The sequence below is a fragment of the Topomyia yanbarensis genome, chromosome 1 (genome assembly GCF_030247195.1).
Source record: "Topomyia yanbarensis strain Yona2022 chromosome 1, ASM3024719v1, whole genome shotgun sequence".
Lineage (NCBI taxonomy): Eukaryota > Metazoa > Arthropoda > Insecta > Diptera > Culicidae > Topomyia > Topomyia yanbarensis.
Genome location: NC_080670.1, coordinates 160,986,451 through 160,996,122, shown reverse-complemented (window position 1 = coordinate 160,996,122; position 9,672 = coordinate 160,986,451). Strand labels below are relative to the sequence as shown.

At 37.1% G+C, this 9,672-nt stretch overlaps 1 protein-coding gene across 13 annotated transcripts in view; it reads left to right on the top strand.

The window, feature by feature from the left end:
• The first annotated feature begins 751 nt into the window (after positions 1–751).
• LOC131679280 (disintegrin and metalloproteinase domain-containing protein 33) overlaps positions 752–9,672 on the top strand; it is a 1,109,813-nt gene continuing 1,100,892 nt past the window's right edge. For all 13 annotated transcript variants that reach the window (XM_058960010.1, XM_058959995.1, XM_058960002.1 and 10 more), the window contains exon 1: positions 752–1,900. The gene's annotated coding sequence lies outside the window, so the exon portion shown is untranslated. The remainder of the gene's footprint in view (positions 1,901–9,672) is intronic.

Sequence of the window (9,672 nt, the reverse complement as noted above, 5' to 3'; positions counted from 1 at the left end):
AAGAAAAATCCGACTGATTGCTGTTCAAAATTGCAGCCTCAACCTGACTAGGCTCGGGAAGAAACCTTACAGGCATAGGCGTCATCGAATTCTCTGTGCAATTTACTCAGCATAATTATCGGAGAAGTTCGCAGCAGCAGCAGCAGCACCAGGTGGGCAAAACTGGCAGCATCATTCCATTCGCAGACCAACATTCCGGCCTCCCCCGTCCGTTTTCGGCGGATGGAATTTGTCCCAATCAAACCAGGAAAATTCCACGGTTGACCCGCATCCGCCGTCGCGACGCACACCGCCTGTAACGCTTATGAATAGGTAAAATGTGGAGCAAGTTTTGGCAGCTGTGACACACTACCACGCTGGCACAGGTCCTGGGATTTCTGTTCCCACTTACCGACTGACATATTATTATGTTACCTCCCGCCGTCGGTGACAGTGTGTGTGTGCGTGTTGCGATGTGGGGTCTGCTTCAGCCCAGGAAAGCACATGATGCAAGACAGTGTTGTCCCATTCCACACCCCAGCAAGGCGCATGCCCCCGAACTAGCTGTCTGACGGTGTGTGCGTGTGAGGGCGGGAGCCTGCGCAGTGCTGCCAGGTGAGAAGCTTTCGGTTCGCTGAAATGGAAAAGCTTCCATTCGGGTTTTCTCACCACGGGATAAGAATGGCAGTGAGCTGGAACTTCACTCACTCATCTCCTGTAATCATGGGCTCTGGCGCGGGCTTGCAATGAACGTTATCTGTCCACCGTCAGTTGGGTGCGACACGTGCTGGCCAGTGGACCGATGTTTCGCGTGCGGTCTAATTTGGGGCATTTTCCGACGGAGTTTGTTCAGGAAATTGGTGCAAAGCAGCTTTTGACAATCGACATTTCAGAAGTGATCGAAATATCGTTAACCAGTTGTGAGTGAAATTTTGGAATTTGTGTGAAATATCCTTGCCAGAGAACTACATTCAACCAAGATGGATGATGTTGATAGAAGCTGACACATCTTGAACTGTTGAAATTTTGTAGGGTGAGGAGCCTCACAGTGATAAAGAAAAGCTCCGTTCGGTGCGGTGTGGTTCCAACCATCGGATGAACCTCGGCGGACTCGAACGGATACAGTTCGGTCGGCGAGTGGTTCGTTGTGTTCGTGCACAGTTTTAGGACTGGCTTCGCCGTTCAGATCTGTTTGACTAGCTCGGCTCCAGTACAGGTTGTGCTTTCGCGTGGTGCTGAACAGCGCGGTTAATCTCTCCGCGACGGGACGTCGGACGTGTCGCGGTTTTTTTGGTTCCAAGTGTCTCCCGTTAGGAAGCGAGGAACGGACGGGGAGTGCGTGCGTGTGTCGGTAAAGTGGAAATACTATTGTGAAGGTAGCTTCATAGCGGGTAGGCGATGGGTAGTACCGAGTGTTGAAGAACCAAGGACCGAGGTGCGAAACACCCGGGGTGTGATGAATGATTATTTGCGGTGAATCGTGTGTGAGTGAGCCGTTCAATATCCGGAAGCAGCCCGGAGCCCAATGATTGTGGTGTGTTTTTGAAAACGACAAAAACCAGCCCAGATTTTAGTCTTGACGAAAGGAAGTCAGTCAACGGGGGAGGTGAAAAGTTTAATCAGTTTGTTTGTGTGGCAGTGTGGAAAAGCGATTGTCAGTGCAAGTGTTCAAAGCTGTAAAAATACATCAAAATGTAGGAAGGTGTAGAAAGAAAATGAATTGTTTGTACTGAAAAGAAAACAACAGAAGGAGATGATAACACAGGAAAAACACGTGCACACAATCAAGCCAAAGTTAGTTCTCCAGTGAATCAGAACCAGCAAAAGTGTATTCATTAGGAACGAATAGTCGGCGAAAAGTTTTTTTTTTGGGAAAGGAGATGGAACGAGTAGCTGGAGTTCGCACCGTGAATCGCTAATCGTAAGTTGGTCGCTTTTATCGCTAATTTTCGCACATACATCTGAGGCACGCACACGCTTCGGTCATGGTTTTCTGGGCGGGAAACCGATTGTGCAACGTACCTTCCATTAAAGAGATAACTTGGCCCAAGTCCAAGCAGTTTCGGCGGAAACCCGGAGAACGTTCCGAGAATATTTATAGTTGTTTTGCTTGGAGTTTTATCCCCCGAAGCTTACTTTGCCTTCAGTAGTCGTGGGGTTGGTTGAACTTGCAAAACATTCCGAGGGTAGTTAATTTATCTAATGTTTCAAGGGTTTTTACACCAGACTCGCAGCTAAATTTTTGATTATAAATTTTCTAATCGAGATTAGCCTAAATAGAATATGAGCTCATAAATTTGTAACGACTTGGGACGACAAAAAAGGTTCGCTTGTTTCGTTGCTTCTCGGTCGTCTATTCATGTGATCCGACCATGAACTGTGAATCATGAATGGCAAAACTCATGCTGGAATCGTTTCGGACTAAAGAGAAATGAGGGGGGATGGGGAGGATTGCTGTACATTTTAAAAATATGACCTAAGGCAGAAATAAAACTGTAACAGATTGGTCTGACTACCGGGACCGTTTTGCTGCTCGGGATTGGGTTGTTGGAGTTGGAGAGAAGCTCGGATCGGTCAGAGGTCGACTGTGGTTCAGCAGCCAGGTCTCGGGCGGAACGTTTGATGTGCCGTGCACTTTAATTTGTGCCGGGACTATTGAGAGGTTGAAGGTTGACTCCGGCATCCGGTCCCGATGGGGTAACTACATTGCGGGGCTACTGAGTTTCGAGCACTAGTATGTCAGGTCAGGAATGTTCGCATGAAACCAGTTACGGGCTATGAAGAGGATCAACTTTTGCGGTTAGTGACACGGATGTTGATACCAATTTGCGGAAATTTGTTTCCGGGCGCAGGATGGATGAGGATGAGGGAAAAATTAAATTACTTCCGTTTCGGAATTTGGTAACTAGGCCTGTGTCTCCAGCTACAAAGGCAATTGTAATTTAAATTTGCAAATATAATTTAGTCGAGATTCCGCAATCTTGTTTAAGTAATTGTAACTGTTGTAGTGTAAATTACCTACAGCGACCCATCCCTCTGATCAAATACATTTTGACAAAAAGGAATACTCTGTGTAGTTGACATCCAAGAGCTAGAGTGAACTACAGGATAAAGATTCAAGTTATCAATGGAAAAGCAACGTCACGCAATAATACAACCTTTTTGAAGAACAGCAATCCCCAATTGCTTCTTTGAGTGACTCCTGATTTGTTGCTAAACTAAGAAGAAACGTGAAGCTGCAATTTTGCTAAAGATCTAAGATCCCAGTCAGTGGGAGCCTTTTCTTTAAGAATAATGGATCAGCTCCTCCGAAGAAAATCAAACGAGGAAGTCACTTAGAACTACTGATTTTTGGATTATTCATCAACGATATCAGCTAATGCATCATGTATTTATTGTAATTATTCCATGGCTTGCGACCTTACAAAGAATCAAAGGCTTCGTAGACTTTGGCAAAACCCACCCCTCCCCCATCGGAGGCAAACATAGACGTTGACGCACAAAAAAAAATAAAGGATTGGGTACTGGACACGACCAAGGTGACAATAAATAAGTAGTTTTTTTCAAGAGCGTATTGCAGTGAAGACCCGATTTTATCTACCCCCGATTTTATCAGCTTTTTGACCCGATTTTATTAGCTTTATATGAAAATTGATAGTTGGTAGTTTGATGGGCTCTAGCAGACAAACCAAGTTGAAATCGCGTAAATCCTTTCTTGAGTTTTTTTTTCTTATATTAGAGATCCGTTCCATATGTTATAATTTGCTATACATAGTACCCATTAAAAAATAATCGATCTATTATGTCAATTCATCAATTATCTCATTATCTGATTGGCATTATTTAGCTGATCCACCTTGCTAAAATAGGGTTGGTCTGTCCAGAAAATATATTCAAAACGTGTACTTCCCCATTGAGGACTGTGATGAGAAAGCCCACGCTCGCCAAAGAAAATATTCAGTTCTTCCACGAAATATGAAATTTAATGTTTTAATTATATGTAACGAACTTTAGCCAACATTTAGGTTAGGAATTTTTTAATCGATTAATGACCAAACGAATGTAATTATTTAATAAATTATAATGTTGTGAAACCGGTTCCAGCTTGAAACCAAAATAATGAATAAAGTTTTCGGGCATGTAGTCTTTAAAATTCTGTGGACAGATTTTTACCATCTCTCCTACGTTTCGACAATGTATTTTTGTCTTCATCGGGGATTGAATGTTTTCTATCTGTTTGTCTGTGATCTTTTTGTGAAAATATCTAAATGTTCACATTTTACCAAAAAGATCACAGACAAACAGACAGAAAACATTCAATCCCTGAGGAAGAAACAAACACATTGTCGAATCGTAGGAGAGAAGGTAAAAATCTGTCCACATCTAGATAACAATTGAAGTTTTATATCACGCTACAATTGCAATCTAAGTTTTATGAGTGGCTATAAAAACAACGTAAAACCGTAATTGTTACTAGGGCTGCACTTTAAATACTGCATGCCGAAAAACCTTATACATAAAAATCCGACAGTCGTAGACTGGATAAACTGGGGAAACATAATTTTAAGTTCAGTAACGATTAAGATAGGGCATTAATTTTAAAAACGAATTTTAAGCTAAAAACAGCCGCTCAAACTGCTGCTGGCAGAGTCAGTTCTAGTTTTAAAATTTTCGGTTTGTTGTTATGGATTTGTTAAAACTATGAATCTAGAACTGAACCATTCTTGGACGTTTCCTTTCGTCGTTACTTGACTCGAAATTAATTTCCACAATCTATAGAACCTGAGCGTTTGTGCTAAATACTCTTTATATATTTAAACCAGTTTCAAATGCATTTTAAAAGAAGCGGCAATGAGAACGGCAGCTTATACCGGTTATACAGTTCGATTCAAAACTGTTCGAAATAATAAATCAAACAGCAGCGAATATTAATTTATCCGTTCCAATTCCAATTTAAAACTCCATATAAAATATTGCGCTGCTGACCATGCCCTAAGGAATTCGATCTATATGAAATAATCATATGAACCTATAAGAAAAATCAATCGGTGCTTTCTCTTGGTCAGTTTACTACAAAAAATCGCAATAAATTATTTTCTAACTTTTTGAAAACAAATTAAAAGTAAAACTGCTCTAACATAACTCAGTTTGCTCGCCTAGCAAAATCTCCAACTAATTCCCACCTAGTTGTCTTAAAAAAAATGTGCGCGATTGATCAAGCTTTCAAGAAAAAATATTTATTTGTAAATCGGTTAACCCGTTCCAATTCTATAGCTCATAAACCCATACCGCAACAATAAATAAAATCAATGAAAGTAGTAAAATTTAAGAATTGAATAAAATTAATAAATTAATTAAATTAAGAACATGAATGAAATGAATAAAAATAATTAAATGAATGGAATTTAATAAAAGAAATAAAACAAAAAATAAACGTAATGAATAGAATGCATTAAATTAATTGAATGAATCAATTTAAATGGAAACAAATAAATTAAATAATTTAAATGAATAATATAATATAAATAAATGAATAATAAAAAAATTGTACTAATTTCATGAATTAAATATAGTTTTTGAATGAATGGATTACGTTAATTAAATGAATTAAAGTAATTGAATGAATTTTGATAAAATTTAATAAAATTGAGATATTTAAATTAATGAAGGTAACAAAATTTATGAACTGAATAAAATTAACAAAATTATTAAAATAATGAATTAAATGAAATGGATAGGGGACGGGCAAGGCGTAGCTGGTAAATCGATTGTATTATACGCAGCTCCTCTGGGTTCGCTTCCCAACCCCGCACATAGGATTAGAGATTTTTTACAAAAAGGAGACTTCTATAACCCGAAAAGAGGCGAAAGACCCGTAGGCTAAAACCTCTATAATCAAATTAACAAAACCTGTTTTAATCCACCTAGCGGTGCAATTGTGCCTTTCTCATTTCTCTAAACTATGGCTCGGTGGCTGGTTATGTTCAACATAATTGTGGAAATGTCCATTACATTCTTAGTACACTTTGTACTTATACACAATGCACAGTGGGACGAGCCCGGACTTAAGTCCATATATGAATGTTATGCGATATTCTCGCTAGTATTTTTCTCCTATCAGCTGAGCCATCAGAGACATTTTCGCGAGATTTTAAGTGATTTGAACGTAAAATGAATGTTGGCAGCTTTTTTAAGGGCATATTTCAGGTGTTTTTTGTATAATTTGACCATAGGAACTACGTCTGGTTATTTTCGTTTTTCAAAGAAATGGTTGATTTTATGCATTGCATTACTTCACCAAAACTTTTCGTGTGATAAAATTACATCATAAAATCGCCAAAAATAAGTCTCTAGTTGGTTTAGTTAGTGTTTATATAACTGTTTGTCATATTTTTTTTATTGAATTCGAGCTTCTAATGCGATAACAACAACGACGCCCGTGAATGCCCGCGAAAGCTTTTAATTTTCTCTTTAAAATCTGTGTATGCTAGTTTTGCGAAAACTTGCGATAAGCAGTCAAAATTTTAAAAATCTGTGAATGGAGACGCATGGTTATTACTGATATTGAATTTAAATAATCACTTTATAGCTAGAATAATGACACGAATACATGCACAACTGTCAAATAGTATTGAGAGCATGATGAACAAGGGTTTTACTAGTAATCAAGAGTAAGGAGCCGAGTGGAAAGTATGTTTTTAAATGGTAAAGGCATTAAGAATGTTTGAAAATCAGTAAAAAATTTCAACCATCCGAAATAGGTTATGAAATGTTTCTGGAACTATTTCTTGCTAACTTGCGCAATAACTGTCAAATAGGGTGAATACAGTTGAGCTCGTTTGGTGAGAGGATTTTGATCCGAATTTGTATAGCACTGATATAGCTTAAGGGTATGCGATATTATCCAAATAAAATAACACCATTTTTAAATGAACTGAAAAAACGGTTTTGGATTTATTTTCATTTAAGATATGAAATAAGCAATCTAAGTAACTTAAAACACACCTACGAAAAAATCGTTGACCATCTTTTTGATTAGTGAATGCATTAAAACATTCCACTAAGACGCTCAAAATGTTTGTTTTGAAAATGATAGAAAATGTATCTTTCATATCAAGTAACCCACTAATGAATTAAATGTTCCAAAATTAGTCGAACACATCTTATTTGATCCGTAAAAACAAAATAGTCATTTCTGAAGCCCCATAATAAGATGTCCATTAATTCGTTTTAATATGGAAAATAAATTCCAAAATATTTATTGAAAAAAATCATTATAAAAGACAAAATATTTAGTTTTGAGCCGCTCTAATAAGTTGTAAAGTTAATTTCTATTTTTATAATTAAAATATAAATTCAGCGCATAAAAACTTCTTTAATCAAATTTTTGAACCTTCACATCAAAATAATTTTTTGAGCCACCCTAACGTGTAATGAATTTTTTTTTGCGTGTGTTAATATCAAAAACGATTTAGCACACGATAATGAATATACACAAATTTTAAGAACGATTTCTAAAAAAAATATTTTTGAGACACCCTAACGATTAGTAAACGCTTATTTTTGAAATGTTCTAATATCAAAAACGAATTCAGCGTACCAAAATTACATAAAATCGTCCTATTTCAACCGATACGGCAAAGTTTGGACTTTAGTCCACCTTTTGTTCTAAGTCGTGCCACTGTGCAATGGCTTGCCAGCCACGAACTTGATGAGCTACGTGTCGACGGAGAAACACTTGAAAGAAAAAAAAGTATCATATTTCATTAGCCTAATCAGCATTAGATCAATGTTATCTGCTTGCTAACTCATTTTGTCGTGCGGGTGTCTGTGTGTGTGAGGAGGACGAAAGTCACACGAACAAACGACTCCCCAGTTTAATTAGGTATGCTTTGTGATATAGTGGTGGTTTAAAGATGATGGGGTTGAGAGGGAGGGGTATGAGGGCTGGAGGGGTGATGTACGGGGATTTTAAAGGGAGGGGAGTGATGAGTAGAGAGGGGGGGGGGGTAACCCCGCTCCGTATACCATCACCTACGCCCCTGATAAAATCCAGAAACCTTATGCTGGTAAAAAAAATTGGCCGGGATTAGGTTGACGTTTTTTAGAGTGATTGCATAGCCTTTCTATATGAGAAAGGCAAAAAATAAATGGATGAATTTAAAAGAATAAGTAAAACAGTAAAACGAAATGAAAAAGTGAATTGAATGAATAAAATTATTATTATTTTGAATAAAATAAATAAAATGAATAAGATTGGAAAGGTAAACCAAATGAATAATATGAATAATTTGAGTAAAGCGGATAAGATGAATGAAATGAATAAAATGAATGAGATTATAAAAAATTAACAAAACTTACAAAAAATAATCAAAATAAGTAAAACAAATAAAAATATGGGTAATATCAATATCAACAGAAAAGAATAGAATGAATGAAATAATGAACGAATGGAATTGATAAAATGAATGAATAGAAGAAAAAATAATCGGAATCAAATAAATGGGTAAAAGCCGCCGATATCGTGTAAATTAACAACACATGTGACCACATGACACAACTGCTGAGGCCATCACAATAATCGATCAAATAAAACACTCAGCAGGCAATTGGTGAGGAAAAAAAACAAAAGCTAGCTCATTCAAGAGTTTCATCGTCGCAAAGTGCTTAGTGTGGACATAACTTTTTGTCGATTCCGACAGCATGAAGTACAAAGCTACTTTACGCCTCATCCGGACATGCCGCAGACGCAGGTGATTCGCATTTCAAATGACAAAATATCGTGACTCCTGCAGTACAAGACATAAGGATCAAGTCGCCGGGAAATTCTAAGCTTGCTCATATGACCCTATTCCACGTTTTTTCAAACTTTCTTCCTTCACGTTTTTGCCTTCCCTTGAGTACGATGACTCTTAATATTGAAAAATATACTTCACCTTCCAGTCCATTGCTATTTAAATGTCGTTAGAGCAGAAGAAAATGCATTAAATTATTAAAATTAAAAATTTAACAGCATTAACTAAAGTTATAAACTTAATAGAATAAATTAAATTGTGTCAAATCAACTATTTGGATAAAATGATTAGAAATATGGCTGAAATGCATAAAACGAAAACAGTGAATAAAATAAGTAAATTACAAGAAATGAATGCACTGATCAGAATGCATCCAAAAAATGAAACGAATAAATTACTGAAGTAAATTAGACAATTCAAAACGCATAAAATAAACAAAACGAATAAAATTCATAAAAAATAATGGACTGGCAGAATGAGTATACACTGAAACCTCCATTTACGAACTCTTTTTTAAGTAATATTCGATTTACGTAACTTTTTTTACGAACTAAATTCGAAATAACAAACTCTTTCTGGAAAATTTGAGTTCGTATATTACAGCATGAAGTTATATACTTATTCTTAAGGGCCGCAGAAAGGGGGGGAGGGGACCGGGGTGTTTCCCCCCGGGCCCGGAGTTTTGAAGGGGGCCCGGTTTTTTAACAGAAACTAAAATTTTGACAAATATTTTTTCGATAAAAATTTATTTGAGAAGACAATTAAAAATTCAATATCTTGTGTATGAGGTAACCAGAATAGCGAAAGTTCTAAACTACTGCCTTTTTGATATCAATTATGTTTATACCAACCTAATTTTCGCATCGAAACAAGATCAGATTCGAGCGGGCATAGCGGA